The sequence below is a fragment of the Petaurus breviceps genome, unplaced genomic scaffold (assembly GCF_028583685.1).
Source record: "Petaurus breviceps papuanus isolate PSGF00001 unplaced genomic scaffold, PetGlider_PUasm1.0 189, whole genome shotgun sequence".
Classification (NCBI taxonomy): Eukaryota; Metazoa; Chordata; class Mammalia; order Diprotodontia; family Petauridae; genus Petaurus; species Petaurus breviceps.
Window position 1 is genome coordinate 17516484 of NW_027185809.1, and position 17471 is coordinate 17533954.

General features: G+C 38.4%; 1 long non-coding RNA gene across 1 annotated transcript in view; it reads right to left on the minus strand.

Annotated features, from left to right (window-relative positions):
• Nucleotides 1-6642: 6642 nt before the first annotated feature.
• Nucleotides 6643-17471, minus strand: part of LOC138164316 (uncharacterized) — a 118228-nt gene continuing 107399 nt past the window's right edge. The window contains exons 2-4 of the long non-coding RNA XR_011169025.1: nucleotides 14708-14782; nucleotides 13862-13949; nucleotides 6643-6964 (exon numbers count right to left, since the gene is read on the minus strand). This is a non-coding gene — a long non-coding RNA (uncharacterized lncRNA). The remainder of the gene's footprint in view (nucleotides 6965-13861; nucleotides 13950-14707; nucleotides 14783-17471) is intronic.

A 17471-nucleotide genomic window follows, 5' to 3' on the forward strand; every position in this document is an offset into this window, starting at 1 on the left:
TCAAATCCGGGCTCAGATACTCAGCACCACACCCAGAAATAACTGACTGTGTAACCTTGAGCAAGTTACTTAACCCTGATTGCAAAAAAAAAAAAAAAAAGGCCTTCGGAGGTCATCCAGAACAACCCTTCATTGGTCAGATGAGGAAACTGAGACCCAGAGACTGACCAAAGTTACAGAGGTGGCAGAGTTGGAATTTGAACCCAGGTCCTTTGATGCCAAATCCATTTGGGGGAAGTGTGGAATAGAGGATATAAAAAGTATAAAAAATTAACATTATACAAGCAAGGAGAAGTAGATCCCAAAGGGTATGTTTGTTCTTATATGATTATACTGGTCATTCAGAATCTTGAAAATATCCTGAAAATAGCAGATCTGAAGTCATAGTAGTAATAGATAATAATAGCTAACATTTATATGGCGCCTAATGTGTGCCAGACACGGTGCTAAGCACTTTACAATTATTGTCTCAGTTGACCTTCATAACAACTCTAGGAAGTTAGTGTTATTAATATCCCAATTTGTACAGATGAGAAAACTGAGGGAACCAGGGGTTAAGTGATTTGCCCAGGATCACATAGTTAGTAAATATTTGAGGCTGGATTTGAACTCAGGTCTTACTGACTCCAGATCAGTGCTCTAGCCATTTCATCACCTAGTTAGCATTTAGATGGAACTTTAAAATTTGCAAAGCAATTATCTCATATAATCCTCATAACAACTCTATGATGTAGGTATTACTATTACCCCATTTAACAGATAGGGAAACAGAGGCTCAAAGGGGTAAAATATTACCCCCAGGGGGTCATTGTTGTTTCAGTTGTGTCCGACTCTCTGACCCAATTTGGCATTTTCTTAGCAAAAATATTGGAGTGGTTTACCATTTCCTTCTCCAGTTCATTGTACAGATGAGGAAACTGAGGCAGACAAGATCAAATGACTTGTCCAGGTTCACATAGCTAGTAAGCGTTTGAGGCAGGATTTGAACTTAGGTTCTCCTGACTACAGGGCTGGCACTACCTGCCCATATAGGCATCACACAACTTATAAGAGTCTCAAGAAAGATATGAACTCAGATTTTCCTCACTCCAAGTCCAGCACTCTATGCACTGTAACTTTTTGGAAGATACAAATATTTGAATATGTAAGTTTTCATTAATGTGGTCAGCTACCTGTCTACGACTTAGGAGGAAAGTCCTGGAGAGTCACTTGAGTTACACAAAGGTTAAGGGCTAATGTGTGGGAGGCACAATTTGAAGCTAAGTCTCCCTATCTCAAAGCCAGAACTATATCTGTCTGTCTGTCTGTCTGTATATCTATCTGTCTGTTTATCTGTCTGTATCTATCCATCTATCTGTCTTCTGCTATGCTGTCTTTTTTCTGATGATAGCAATGAAATAAACAATCATACCTGGGAGGAGAAAAAACCTAGCAACGTCTTCCAGAGACCCATTTATCCAGTGTCAATGTGACAGGCATTGGGAGTGATAGATAAAGCATTGAACTTGGAGTCGTAAAGAGCTGGATTTGAATCTTGACTTAAACACTCATTAGCTGTGTAACTCTGGGCAAAAGACTAAACCTTTCTGGACCTCAGTTTCCTTATCTGTAAAATGAAGGGATTGGACCCATTGACCCTTAAGTTCTTATCAGCCCTAAATTTAGGATCCTTTGACTGCAAAAATATTGGAGTTTCATAAAGAATTTTTGGGGTTTGTCATAGAAATACAACAATATGACAAATTGTCAGTTAGCTGCTGTCTATTCTTTGATAATAGCTAAAGAAGAAATCCTCACAAGCAGCATGGATGCACACAAAACCAAGCAACAGATAGTCTAATTTTAAACAATTTTTAGTTAGTGATGCACCTGTGGTATGGAAAGAGTGTTGGTCTTGGAGGCAAAAATCTGAGTCCCAGCTCCACCACTTACCAGCTGTGTGACTCTGGACAAAGCAGTCTGTGAGCCTCAGTCTGCTTATCTGTAAACTGGGGATATCATACTGGCGTGATGACAGTATAGAGTCATGAGAAAGGTGCAACACAAACCTCAAAGTATCATATGAATGTGAATTGATATGACTGGAATCTCAGGATGCTCAGATTGAAAGTGCATAGGGGGAATTCTAAATACACAAGATCAATTCATTCTGATTATTTTTTAGAAAAATCTGAGGGGAAAAACCCTTGTAGATACAATCCGAAGTTCTCGGAAAGGGGTGATTGCTTCTTCAAGCCCCTCAACCAAATGACCTTCACAAAGACTCCTAGGGCTAGTCATATTTCAGGCCCAAAGTTGTACCTGCCTTTCAGTGCTTACTTTATGACTCAGAAGGAGCCACAGAGCCAACTTCTGAGTTACACAGGCAGGGAGGGGTGGGAAAGATGGATCCATTAATCACAGAGGTGGTTAAAGGTGGCTGATGGCTCTGCTGACTATAATCCATAAAGGGAGGGAGAGAACATGAGATTCCCTAGATCTGCATAATGGAATCATATAGAAGGATAGCCTAAGAAGGGAATGTAGACCACTCCCCTTGCTTTATAATATTACAAGTCAGTTAGACTGGAATGCTTTGATGAAGCCCCATATGTCCACTTGATCTCTAGTTTCTTCTCTTGGCACTGAACACAAAGGCCTGCACCCACAGCCCGTTTTATAAATTTTAAAGCATTATTCAAACATGGGTTAGTTCCTTAACCTTGACTGTGTTTCTTCAGTCTAAAGAATGACCATTGAATCATATTTTTAGAGTTGGACTGATATTAGCAAACTGATTAGAGGAGCCCCCATTCATAACTGACTTTTTCCCATGATAATCAATGAATCAAAAAGCAATTTGCTATATTTCAGGCACTGTACTAAATGATAGCAATACAAAGAAATGTAAAAACACCATCCCTAACAAGTTGCTCATGATTTAATGGGGGAAACAATATATAAAATAAGTAGGCATATAGAAGAACATTTGTATGTATAATATGTATGTTTATACATATGAAGAAGAAGAAGGAGAAAGAGGAGAAGGAGGGGAAGGGGGAGAAAAGGAAGAAGGAGGAGCAAAAGGAGAAGAAGAGGAAGAAGAAGGGGAAGAGGAAGAAAAAGAGGAAGAAGAAGAAAAAAGAAGAGTAGGGGAGGCAAGGGAAGAGGAAAAGCCTCTGGAAGAAAATGGGAATTGTGCTGAGTTTTGTTTTTTTTTTGAGGGAAGGCAGGGCAATTGGGGTTAAGTGACTTGCCCAAGGTCATATGGCTAGTTTTTTGTGTTAAGTGTTTGAGGCTAGATTTGAGCTCAGGTCCTCCTGACTCCAGGGTTGGTGCTCTTTGCACTGTGCCACCTAGCTGCCCCTGTGCTGAGTTTTTAAGAAACCAGGGAAGTTAAGAGGCATAGGAGAAGGAACAAAGAATATTCCAGTTATGGGAGATGGTGAGTGTGCCAAAGTGGGAGATAGAGTGCCATGTACAATGAATGGCAAGTAAGCCAGGGTAGTGTGCAGGGCTGACAGTAAAGAGTAAGAAGACTAGAAAGGTATGATATTATGAAAAAGTCAATTTGTTATAAACACCATTAAAGGCTTAACAGAGTTCTTTATTCTGGAGGTAATAGGGAGCTGCTGGAATTTTTTGTTTGGGGAGGGAGGCAGAATTATGTGGACAAATTTGCACTTTAGGAAAATCATTTTGCATTTAGACTTCCCATTTAGGAAAATTTTGCATTTAGGAAGACACCTGAGTGGAGGATGAGATAGAATGTGGAGAGACTTGAGACAAGGAAATGACTATTGAAATTATTAGGAGTGATCAGACTATGATGGTAGCTGTGTGATTAGAGAGATGACATATATGAAATGATGTGAAAGTAGAAACTATTAGGTCTAGCAGCTGATTGTAAATAAGGGGTGAATGACAGTGAAGAATAAAGGATGACATTGAAAATGCAAAGTTGGTTGAATGCGAGCATGGACTTGCCCTCCATAGCAACTGAAAAGTTTAGGAGATACAAAGCTTTTGTAGGAAAGATAAGGAGTTTTGTTTTGGACACATTGAGTTTAGGATGCCAGTTCCAGTTGCAATATTAAACATAACATAAATGACTTCATCTTTGTTTTTAACTATGATTTTTACATAGCTAAATTTTAGCTGCTTGTAAGTCACTTGACTTTAAGTCCCAAGTTTACTTGCCCTCCCCAATGTTACCTGACCACAAGAATACCTCTCTACCTCTCACCTGATTGTCTCCTAATGTACTCCATTAATAATAAATATGATGTCATAATCACTTCATCCTCTTTTTCATTCCTTCCAAATCATATATTAGCTGGGTAGAAACTAATTATCAGTGCCCTTGGCTACCAATAAACTTGGTCCTGGATTGTTACACAACTGGCATGCGTTGCTTAACGAATTGTTGTCTGTTGTAAGTACTTGGTATCTTTCTTCTACCATAACATTTATCCAGAAGACAGTTGGTAATGAGACTGTACCTCAGGAATGAGACCAGAGATAGATATATAGATCTGCAAATAATCTACAGAGAAGTGATAAATGGATTCAAGGTAGTTGATATCACCAAAAGATAGAGAAAATAAAGAGAGAGGGTAGGGAAGTAGAGAGAGACATGGGGGGAGAGAGAGAGAAAGAGAGAGACAGAGAGAGAGAGAGAGAGAGAGAGAGAGAGAGAGAGAGAGAGAGAGAGAGAGAGAGAGAGAGAGAGAGAGAGAGAGAGAGAGAGAGAGAGAGAGAGAGAGAGAGAGAGAGAGACAGAGACAGAGAGAGAGAGAGAGAGAGAGAGAGAGAGAGAGAGAGAGAGAGAGAGAGAGAGAGAGAGAGAGAGAGAGAGAGAGAGAGAGAGAGAGAGAGAGAGAGAGAGACAGAGAGAGAGAGAGACAGAGAGATTGAGAGTAGGACCTAGAACAAATACTTGAGGGACTTCTATAGTTAGTGGTCATGGAGTGGATGAAGAACTGAGAATAGACGGAGATGTCAAACAAATAGGTAGAAACAGGTGGAGAGAGCAGTGTCCTGGAAACCTGAAGAAGGGTGTTACAGAGGAGAGGTTGATTGATGGTATTAAATGCTGCAGAGAAGCAAATAAAGGCCACTGGATTTGACACACAATGGGAGAAATCTCCAAGTCCCAACACTGTGAGTCCTGCAGGTACTCTGAACCTCCTAATCTCCATTGATTTCTCTACCACCCTGCCTCCCCGGCCCTGATTCTCAACACCGAGTGTAGGTTAGCCTGATTAAAGGCACATCAACCTTCTTATTACTATTTTGCTTCCCAAATATTCCAGTAGAAGTGCCAATGTAATTGTCCTCCCCTCAGTTCAGTTATTCCCTATGATCTCCTAGGAAATCTCTTTCATGTAGTGCCCCATTCTCTTATATTGGCACTAGCTCCCCAAAGAGACGTTAAGCTCATTGAGATCAGGGATTGTATTCCCTCTTTGCATCTCCAGTGTCTCGTACACTGCCTTGTACAGGCATACTTTGTTTTATTAAGTTTTGCTTTATTTCACTTTACAGATATTGCGTTTTTTTTCAACAAATTAAAGGTTTGTGGTAACCCTGCTTTGAACAAGTCTATCTGCACTATTTTCCCACCAGTATGGGCTCACATCATGTCTTTGTATCACATTTTGGTAATCCTTGAATTATTTTAAACCTTTTCATTATTATTATATCTGTTATTTGTGATTTGTGATCAGTGGTCTTTGATGTTATTATTGTAATTGCTTTGGGGTGACACTAATGGCACTCATATAAGGCAGTACACTGGTAGATGTTGTATGTGTTCTGACTGCTCCATCTATCACTGTTTCCCCACCTCTCTCCCTCTCATGGGACTTCCCTATTCCCTAAGACACAATATTGAAATTAGAACACTTAATAACTTAAATTATTCAAGTGTTCAAGTGAAAGGAAGAGTCAATTGATGTGGCAAACTCATTGTTGTCTTATGTTAAGAAATTGCCTTAGCAAGCCCCACCTTCAGCAACCACACTGCTTGATCAATCAGCAGCCATCAACCTGGAGGCAATGACTCCATCAGCAAAAAAGATTGTGACTCACTGAAGGTTCAGATGATGGTTAGTATTTTAGCAGTATTTTTTAAATTAAGATACATACATTTTTTAAGACATAATACCATGGGACACTTAATAGACTACAGTATATGCACTGGGAAACTAAAAAAAATCATATGACTCAGTTTTCTTGTTATATTTGCTTTACTGCAGTGGTCTGGAACTGCACTCACAGTATCTTTAGTATACCTGCACAAAGGAGGTACTCCATCAATGTTTGCAGCTGCTGCTAATTGTTTGCTCACTTTAAAAGATTCCTGAAATGACTTGCAAATGATTACTTGGATTGCTTAATCTTCAATAAAAATAGTCATCTTCTTCAGCATATAGACCATCACATATATCCAACTATTATTATAGTGGAAGAAGGAAGTGCTTGACACAATCTCACCAGTTTGCATTGGGCCAGAACCCCTGGCAGCCCAACAGGGTTGGCCATGGACCAAGTGGAAAAGTGATTGGTTTGTTTTTGGTACGATCCCTTTTTGGTTTCCATTAATTATTCCTATGATGATCTTAAAGAGAAAATATTGCAGAAAAAGTCTCAAGTGTAGTTTTCTTTTTATTACTTTGATAATTGAGATAGGCGATATAATACTTTAGTTTAGGCTTAAACCTTCCCTCTGCCCTCTTCTTCAAAATTTCTCTTTATCTCCTCTTTGGCTTTCAAGTTTTTAATCTGTAAGAAGCAGTATAGGGTAGTGGATAGAGAGGAAATCTCATAGTCAGAAAGATCTGAGTTCAAGTACAAAAAAAATGATCCCTGTGATCCCTGGCAATTCACTTAATCTCTGAGTGTCTGCAAGGAACTCCCAAAGATTAGAAGTTTTTGACCTCCATTAGAAGCAGGACTTCCATCACCAGAGAGCTCTCTGTACCTATGGAATCATAGGTTGGGACAAAAAAAGAAGAAGGTAAAGTCATATTAATTCACTCTAATTAAGGTGAAAGATCAGCCTAAATTAATTAAAATCTGGTGGAAAAAATTTTTAAAACATTTTATTACTTTCAGATACAGTATACACATGAATTGCTGCCCCAAGAAGGAGAAACAAATCTGTGGCAAAATTTCACCAGTAATTTTTATCCCTAAAATTCTTCTTGAAACTGATAAAAATGAAAAATGGACTCTATTTTTTCAATGAATCCATTTGTTCCCACCCTCAGGATCCTCCTTCCTCATTCTGCTTTCCTGCTCAGCAAACTGAGACCTAGGATGGTGGTATGGTTCAAAGTAGGGCATTTACATATTTGAGCACATCATAATCATTTAGAGCTGGAAGATTCTTTGAGATCAGCATTAGAAAGGTGAGATAAATCCTCCACATTCACGGTAAGCAGCAGAACTACAATCCAAAACCATGTCCTCCTACTCCAAAAAGTCAGTGCTCTCCAGTATTTACTAGAGCAGTTAGGTGGCATAGGGAATCAAGGATTAGGCCTGTAATCAAGAAGACCTGAGTCCAAATCTAGCCTCAGGCTGTGTGACCCTAGACAAGTCATTTAACCTCTGCTTCAGTTTTTTCATCTGTAAAATGGGGATGATAATAGCACCTATCTCCTAGGATTGTGAGGATCAAATGAAATGATAGTTGTACTGTTCTTGCACTCATTAAGCACTATATAAATGCTAGTTGCCATTATTATTATTGTTTCACATAAGAAATGGTGGTTTTTTTGAGCTCATTCATCACTAAGAACTGTTTGCAGTTAGCATATTCATTCTCTGAACACAATCAGTGCTGCTAGAGATTTTTATTTTTTCAGTGGATAGAACACCAGAGCTGGAATCAGGAAGACTTGAATTCAGATCTTCCCTCAGACTCTTACCAACTACATGATCCTTCTCTTAAGACCCTTCTTAGTTATGCTGCACTCCTTCCAAGAAGTCACTTATATATCTCTCTGTCTCAATATCCCCATCTGTTAATGGAGATAATAGCATCTACTTCCTAGGTAAATGCTTTCTAATGTGAATGCTAGCCATTATTATGATTAATAATATATTATAGCATAGGGATCATAGGCCTAGAGTCTGGCCAAAACTGGCTAGAGATCTAGGGTTGAAAGGGACTTCACAGTACACCTAGTCCAACCACTCCATTTTACATATGAGAAAACAGGTCTAGGGAGAATAAGTGATTTGCCCAAGGCCACACAGGCAGCAAGCCTCAGAAGAGACAGTCGTCTGACTTCTAGAACTTGTATTAGTTCCACCGCACCATAGTTGACTTGATCTTTAACCAATAATTGCACTACTGCCCCAAGGCCCAGAATGTTGTTATAAGATGTTAATGAGGTGTTAAAATAACTATAAAGATGCAACTGTGCCCTGACCACTTTAGGATGGGTGAATAGTTTTCTCTGATGAAATTAAAGAAAGCGGTCTCATTGGACATGAGAAAATTAGACTTTCTTTGATGGGACTTTAAACAGCACTTTGTGGAGGAGTCCTCTCCACAGAGGAGGAAATTTCTCTCTTCTCTTCAATCTCCTCCCCACTCCCACTCCCCTCTTCCCAGGAGGGGCACACTTGAAAGTTTAATCTGCATTATTGACATTTTCCCTATCACTTTCTTAAGTCTAGAAATCAACAAAATAATAAATCAAGCCTTGATTTGTAGCATTTGCAAATTTCCAAGGTGTAAATTTAACAATGAGCTTAAGGTTGGAGCTCTTTCTAGAACACCCTTGCTCCCCTCCCTAATCAGTCATGTTACTTTGAAGTAAATGATAAGAGATATTGCATCTGGTAGGGAGCAGAGATACACACTCCAGACAGAAACAGATACAGAAGAGACAGTTAATTGAAGAAGAAGGCAGCTTTGAGAAGATGGACCCCTGGTATCAGAGAAGAAATCTGACTTTGGATTCAAGATGAGCAGACCCTGGAATTCTAATAAGCAAACTGTCCCCTAGAGATGCCGCGACCAAAAGGAGCTATGTGAAGACCATACAAAGAGAGAAAGGACTTCTCTGATGGTCTATAGTGCCTCTATAGTGCCAGGATTTGTAAGTTGCCTTTGCAATATGTGTATCCTACATATATTTGTCTGATTACCACTCGTAATCCAAGTTTGGGCCCATTCTTTCCATTAATGATGTGTATTTGTGAGAAAGTGTACCCTAAGGTTTTTTGGGGATGATGTTCTAACTATGTTTTCTTAGCATATGCCCCTTTATGTACAAGATGATTGTTAATGGGAAGAATACCAATGGGGGCTCATGAGCTATAGTGATAGGACTACAGCACCACAGGCCTATCTATGCTTTAGAGCATCATGGCAGCAATCATTCTCTGGGTCCCCAACTCTTAATTTTGAGGGCCAAGTTGGGGCTTTCAGTGGGAGTGCAACATTAATATCTTAGATTTAGAGCTGGAAAATGTCTTTAGAGGTTGTCTATGCCAACCATATTACATGGGAATAATATGAGGTTTAACTACTCAGTTAAGTGACTTACCCAAAGTCACAAAGTGACAGAATCTGGATTTGAACTCAAATCTTCTGACTCAGTGCTCTTTCTATTGTGCCACACCACCTTGTTTTCACTATTTTGTTCAGCAAATCCCATCTTTGTTTTATTTAAATATTTATTTTTTTTACATTTAATAGTATTTTGTTTTTTTCTAATAACATGTAAAGACAATTTTTAACATTCATTTAAAATTTTTTTTGAAGCCCAAATTACTTCCCTCCCTTGCCTCACCACCCCTTCCCTAAGACAGTAAGCAATTTGATACAGGTTTTGTATGTGCAATCAGGTACAATATAGTTCCATATTAGTCATGTTGTGAAAGAAGATACAGGCCAAAAGAAAAGAATAAGGAAAAAAAATAAGAAAAAAATAAGGAAAAAGTATGCTCAAATTATAGTCAGACTCCATCAGTTCTTTCTGTGGATGTGGAGAACATTTTCCATCATGAGTCCTTTAGAATTGCCTGGATTGGGGCAGCTAGGTGGTACAGTGAAAAGAGCACTGGCCCAGGAGTCAGGAGGAGCTGAGTTCAAATCCAGCATCAGACACTTAACACTTACTAGTCGTGTGATCTCGGGCAAGTTACTTAACCCCAATTATAAAACCAAACCCCAAAATCAAAACCAGGAATTACTGGAACATTGTATTGCTGAGAAGAGCTAAATTGTTCAAAGTTGATCATCGTACTGTTGCTGGATTCTATGTATCCTTTTCTCCTGGTTCTGCTCACTTCACTTTGCAGCAGTTCATGTAAGTCTTTCCAGGTTTTTTCTGAAATCATCTTGCTCATTGTTTCTTATAGGACAATAGTATTTCATTATATTCATATACCACAACTTGTTCAGTCATTCCCCAATTGATAGGAATCCCCTCAACATCCAACTTTTTGCCACCACAAAAAGAGCTTCTATAAATACTTTTGTATATACAAGCCTTTTTCCTTTTTCTTTGGTCTCTTTGGGATACAGACTTAGTAGTGGTATTGCTGGGTCAAAGGGTATGCACAGTTTAATTGTCATTTAGGCATAGTCCCAAATTGCTCTTCAGAATGGTTGGATCACTTCACAACTCTACCAATAGTGCATTAGTTCTCTAATTTTCCCACATCCTGTCCAACATTTATCATTTTCTTTTTCTGTCATAGTAGACAGTCTGATAAGAGTAAGGTTGTTTTAATTTGCATTTCTCTACTCAATAGTGGTTTAGAGCATTTCTTCATATGATTATAATATCTTTGATTTCATTTGAAAACTACCTGTTCATCTCCTTTGATCATTTATCAGTTGAGGAATGGTTAGCAAGTTCCACCTTAATGGACAATACTAAACTTCACCATCTAACTGGAAAAAAGATAATTATGTATTGCTTGCATTGTGGGTAAGGAGGGAGGAGAAGAAAAGATTACTGAAGAATTCATTGTTCTTTCATCAGCAAAAATGATCTTTCACCTCTTCCTCACCTTCCTCTACATTACACATGCCAATAACCCCTCCCAAACCACAAGACAAACACAAAACTATTCTAGTAGGGGAAAAGAGAGAAAGGCAGCCACTGTCTTGGTGACATGGTGATTTGAAAGAGCATGAAATTTGGAGTTAGGAGACGTTCAAATTCCAGTTCTCCTTACCACCTGCATGACCTTGGACAAGTCCCCTAATCTAAGAACCTCAGTTCTTACATCTGGGAAATAATGAGGTTGGAACAAGAAGATCTCTATATTCCTTTCAGATTTAAATCTCAGGGCCTTCCTTTCCTCTATGGTGTTCAAAATACTGTTTTTTTTAAAATGCATTATTAAAAGACTGGTGTTAGGCTTTATTTCATCTACAACTCTGATAATAATACTATCTTTTATGTGTATAATGATTGACACTTTCCGATTTCTACTTTCATAATCCTCCTTTGATCTTCACAATAATCAGCTATTATCTTCCTGTTCAAGCTGGAGCTTAGAGGTCATGTAGTCCTACCCTTTCATTTTTTATGTGGAAGCAGCAGGTTATACTAGATAGATGGCTGCACCAACAGTCCAGATACCAGGGTTTGAATCCAGCTCCTGATACTTATTAACTGTATGTATGAGCTTGAGACAGAAATGGCAAGCCACTGCCAAGAAAACCCCAAATGGGGTCTCAAACAACTGAACAATAACAATAACACTCTTGTAGAATCTCTGTTTTCTCCCCTGTACAAGAAGGATAACAGTACTTAGTTACTTACTTCAAGGAGCAGGGTGGCATAGTAGAGGGATAATAGGCTTGAAGCAGGGAAACCCTAGATTCAATTTCTACCTTTTAAAAATTTTATTCTTTTTTTTATTAAATTTATTTTTAATTTTCAACATTCATTTTCACAAGATTTTGAGTTACAAATTTTCTCCCTGTCTTTCCCCTACCCCCCACCCCAAGATAGAAAGCCTACTGAATACCCCTTCCCCCAATCTTCTCTCTCTCCCTCTAATTTTCTAGTAGGGCAAGATGGGTTGATTTCTGCCTTTTCTAGCTTCAAGAATGTTATCGAGTCATTTAGCTTTGATTTGTCTCAAGCAACTTCCTGGGACTCATTTGTTAGAAGCGGAGAGTTGGAAGGGCACTGTAGGCCACCTGATCCTGCTACTACCCTGCTACTGACATGTTCTGATGGGCCAGTTTAACAGATTGCCAAGAATATCACATGTAACTGAAGAAGCAATGTGAGCACTCCATCCACTTGACTTTTTTATCTTGTAAGTCATAGGCAGGTTACCATTGCTAGAGGGATTTCTAGCAATTCCCCATAATCACATATCACATATCCTATATCTGTAAGTTACCAACTGCACAGGATTTTTGTGAGGCTCTCCTTCCCTACCCTTTCCCCCCTTCATTCCCCTTTTGGTAGGCAAAGTAGAGAGAGTAGACTTGAAGAACTCAAGAAGACGAGTTCAAATCCAGCCTCAGACACTTAGTAGCTGTGTGACCCAGAGAAGTTAACTTCTGACTCAGATTCCTCATCTGCAAAATAGGTATATTAATAGCATCTACCTCTCAGGGTTACTGTGAGGATCAAATGAGATATAATCATTGTAAAGTGCTTAGCACAGGGTCTGGCATGTAGTGAGCACTATATAAAAGTTACTATTATTATTAAATGAGGATAATAATAGCATCTACTTCCCAGGATTTTTATGACTATAAAATAGTCATATTTTTAAAGTACTTTGCAAATCTCAAGGTTCCATATAAATACTAGCTCTTATTATTGTTGTTATTGTTGTTGTATTCATGGATCTGACCAAAGGCTTAAAATAACTCTGGATTCATATGGACCTAAATTTGGGGAGGATTTTGTTGTTATTGATGTTGCTGTTGTTAATAATTCTCATGTTCCCTACCAGGATTTCTCTTCAAAACCTCCATATGGTTTGTTTTTTGACTCTTATCTAGGATTCACTTTTACCTTGCAAGCACCCTTGGTATTGGCATTGGCATTCTAAGGCATTTGTTCTGACTTTTCAGCTTTTTTGAGAGCAGAAACTCTCATGTGTTTTTTTTTTTTTGTATCCCCAAGTGCTTAGTACAGTGCCTTAGTATGTTAAATGTTTAATAAATGTTTATTGACTCTGATATTTATTGATTATTAGAAGGAATGGGGGAAAAGAACAGCTATGGTTAGCTCTCTCTATGCTTATTCTCTTTGTTGTCTTCCTTGAAATTCAGGCCATAGTCCCTGCAAAGACTCACTGCACCAAGTAATTAAGTCCCAGTGACCCAAGTGCACTAATTTTGCTGAACCTGGGGCCAATTCATGTTATAATAAGGCCAATACCCTTATTCTGGTTCCCAGACTCTGTTGTCTATTCTGTGGATCCCTTAACTTCTACTGCATAGTTCTGTAGTTTCTACATTTTGGTTTACTGCTACCACCATTGCACTTGTCTGACAACTTTAAGTACCTTCCAGCTATGACTTGCATCCACTGCCACCAGCTCATGCTTCTTTTATTGCCGGTTGTTCCCACCTCACTCCCTCCTTCCCCCAGAAGCTTCCTCTTCTGTTTTTTTCTCAGTGGTTCCTTTCTTCCAACCATTTCTGCTCAGTGAACTTTGGGGCATGTACTCTTGAGTACAAAGAATGATGGGAAAGGGAATCCTCTTCTAATCTTTGCAAATTGCTTCTCTGCCTCTCTTTCCTTCTCTTCACATGGTGAGAGGGAAAGAGAAAAGGAAGGAAAACTTAACTAATTGCTTCTGGCTCTCAAGCAGACTCCCTATAAAGAAGAGGAAAATAGAGGTCCAAAAGTTAAAGTGAATTGATTACCCGAGATTAGTGGAAGAACTATGATCCAGGTCTCTTGACTCTGAAGCTGACGTTATATATAAAGTTGTGCTTTTTATAGGTGAGTCATCTGACAAAGACAAAAAGTCACAAAAAGTGAGGTGTTAAAGGTCACAGGAAAAGAGGGTGGTTCTCCACTCTTTTGATGGAGCTGCAACCCCTTCTGAAAGACTGGGAATGCAATTTTTGCTAAGGTACAGCTATCCCTTCCACATTGCAACTTTCCCCATCACCGTTTTGATATATTGTGGGTCAATGTAACAAATTAAATGGGAATTTTGGGGGGAGTTTTGTGGCAGTTGAAGATGACAAAAGGTCAGCAGGCAACGCAGAAAAAAAAGTTCAGAAACTCAGATATGCATAAAATATATTTATATATTTGTATGTATGTATTTCAAAATAAATATAAAAATTTCTATATAAATTTTTCAAATATTTAAAACATATGCATATAAATATATATCCAAATATCCATAAATACTATATAATTCAAATATATTTTATCTTTTAATACCATAATAATTCAGACTTCTTCCCTGGTACAAAGGGAAGGGCAAGACATTTTACACACATTTTCCAGATTGTGGGGGTGCTGCACTCCTAACCACCACAACATGGAAGGGATAATTGTACTACTAAATTAAGTCATTTTTCCATTCATTTTCATTCAAATTCAGCATTTCCTTACATTTCTCTCCCTTTCAATCTACCAACATTAAGTGTTTATTAACAGAGACAGATACTTTCTTGCCAGCTTGCCAACTTGCCATCTTCATACTACTTGGGGTCTTTGGGGCCCCCTAAATATAGGACAATGATCTGACCTACCTTCCCCAGGCTTGTGCCATTCTATTCCTCTTCTCCACTCAGGTCTTAGAGGGTGGAATCTCAGAGGGAGGGAATCTATTTCAAAAGACAATGATAAGTAATTGGGTAATGGCTGAAGAAGTTGTAGTATATGATTTTGATGGAATACTATTGCGCTATAAGAAATGATGAGCACAATGCTTTCAGAAAAACCTGGGAAGACTTACATGAACTGATGCAAAGTGAAATGAACAGAACCAGGAGAACACTGTATACAATAACAGCAATATTGTATGATGATCAACTGTGAATGACTAAGCTATTCTCAGCAATACTCTCAGCTCATTAGCCAAGACAATCCTGAAGGACTTATGAAAAATGCTGTCCACCTTCAGAGAAAGAATGAAGTCTAATGCAGATTGAAGCATACTTTTAAAAACTTTCTTTATTCTTGTTTTTTTTTTAATTTTGTTTTGTTTTTTAGTCTGCATTTTCTTTTATGACATAGTGTAATGGTAATGAGAATTTGAAGATCTTCCCTGCCCCCTAATAGACCTAATGTAATCACATGCAGCCTGTGGTGGGAGGAGTTTGCTGAAGGGTAGAGCAGAGCCCACAGGAAGCTGAGAATTAGAGCAGCTAGATGGTGGGTGATAGAGGATGTAAGGCAAACAGACAGCGAGGCTTGTGAGTGTTTGTTTGTGGGAAGGCTAAAGGATAGTGTTGTGGTGTATTAACTTCTTTGTTACTATGATAGATTTGACTTTCTGGTGTTAGGATTTGGTTTTCTGGTGTCTGAATAAATGTTTTGCTTCTGTTTTCTATACGAAGAGTCTGTTATATTTCGCAATTGAGAACCATGCCAGCATATTCATACTCAACTGTCAGAGCTGGGAATATTGCATTGATGTTCCACATGGCTAATATGGAAATGTTTTGCATGACTTCACATGTATAATCTACATCAAATTGCTTGCCTTCTCAAGGAGAGGGAGGGCAGGGAGGGAAAGAATATGGAACCCTAAATTTTAAAAAGTTAAAATTTTTGTTTACATGTAATTGGCAAAAAATAAAATAAAAATTAAATGAAAAAAAAGAGACAGTGATAAAACAAATAAATGTTTTCTATGCTCTACAACCATGTAGTATAGAGATTCAGTTAACTATATCTCCAGACACCTCTGCTAACCTGTCAGAGATGATCTTGGAAAACTGTTGTCAATTAAGACCTCACTTAAATTGTGGTGTAACTATCCAGCTCACTTCAAGAATGATAATTTCAATGGAGATCACCTGGGAAGTAAATTCAAAAGCAGTTTGGATAACGGAACCAACACATTCAGAGATAAGAAGCTTTTGCCTAAAATACAAGGAGCAAGGAGACTTAAAAAATGAAACATAATCATAGAAAATAGCATTTACAACCAACTTCATTAAGTAATGATGAAAGAAAATGAATTCCCAAGAGTTGGTTTGGTTAAGTAAGTTAGTTTTTATCTTGAGAGTCTGAGTTTGACATAAGAGATAGTCAAAAAAAAAAGGACTATGAAATTTGCTTTGTCTTAACGCTTCGTATGTCTTCTCCCTGGGGTCTCTAGTCACCGAGGTCTATGTCACCAGCACCAATGGGAATAGACTCTGATTAATCCCAGAGGAGTTCAGAATTGCAAGAGTAAAGCCAAACAAGCTTCTATTGCATTGTTGCTTCAACCCTCAAATTATCCATTTGATGATGTCTGCAGACTTTGAATGATGACTATGGAGTGAGAAGCTGGAAGAATCCCAGATAGATTCTCAGACCCTGGAGGATATTTTCGGGGCCTGGGGTAATAAAGTTCAACTTCTGATTCTAAATGAAGTGAGCACTGATCTGGAAGCCATTCAGAAAGACTAAATCTAGAATCCCAAGGCAGTATGTTTAACAAATACTTTCCATGGCAATTTAGGATAGGGTCCTAGGATCATTTGTGATTAAATCAATAAATAATTGTATGAATCACAGGAAGCCATTTAAATATATATCACACATATATGTGTATATGTATATATATGCATATGTTCTGATTCACATTGACTTACCAAGCTTAGCAACTCAAACTTGAAAACAAGCACAAAGGCACTAATAAAAGAAAAGACAATGAAACTCATATCAAATGTCTTTACTTTGTAATACTTCTTAAGCCATTGTTGGGGGCAGCTAGGTGGTACATTGGATAGAGCATTGGCCCTGGAGACAGGAAGATTCATCTTTCTGAGTTCAAATCTGGCCTTAGACACTAATTAGCTGTATGAGCCTGAGCAAATCACTTAACCCCATTTGCCTCAGTTTCCTTCTCTGTAAAATGTACTAGAAAAGGAAATGGCAAACCATTCTAGTATTCTTGCTAAGAAAACTCCAAATGGGGGCACAGAGAATTGGACATGATTGAACAATGACAAAAACAACAACATAAGCTATTATCAGAACCCACTGACAGGTGATTTGAGGAGAGAGGACGAATCTTTCTTTTTTAACTATCTCATACAATGGAACAGCAATGCTGTCTTATGGTATAGTTCAAGGCTGAGGATGAGGACTTGGGTCATCTTCCTACTTTTGGAGCTGACCTCTAAAGTAATTAGCTTGTACTGTGTCTTCTTGGATTTCAGCATTTTTCTTAGAATCATAGACTTTAGAGCCTGAAAGAAACTAAAGGTCACCTAGTCCAAACTGCCTCAGTTTATACATAAGCAAACCGAACCCTGGAGAATCATCAATTAATCAGTATTTATTGAGCAGGCCCTG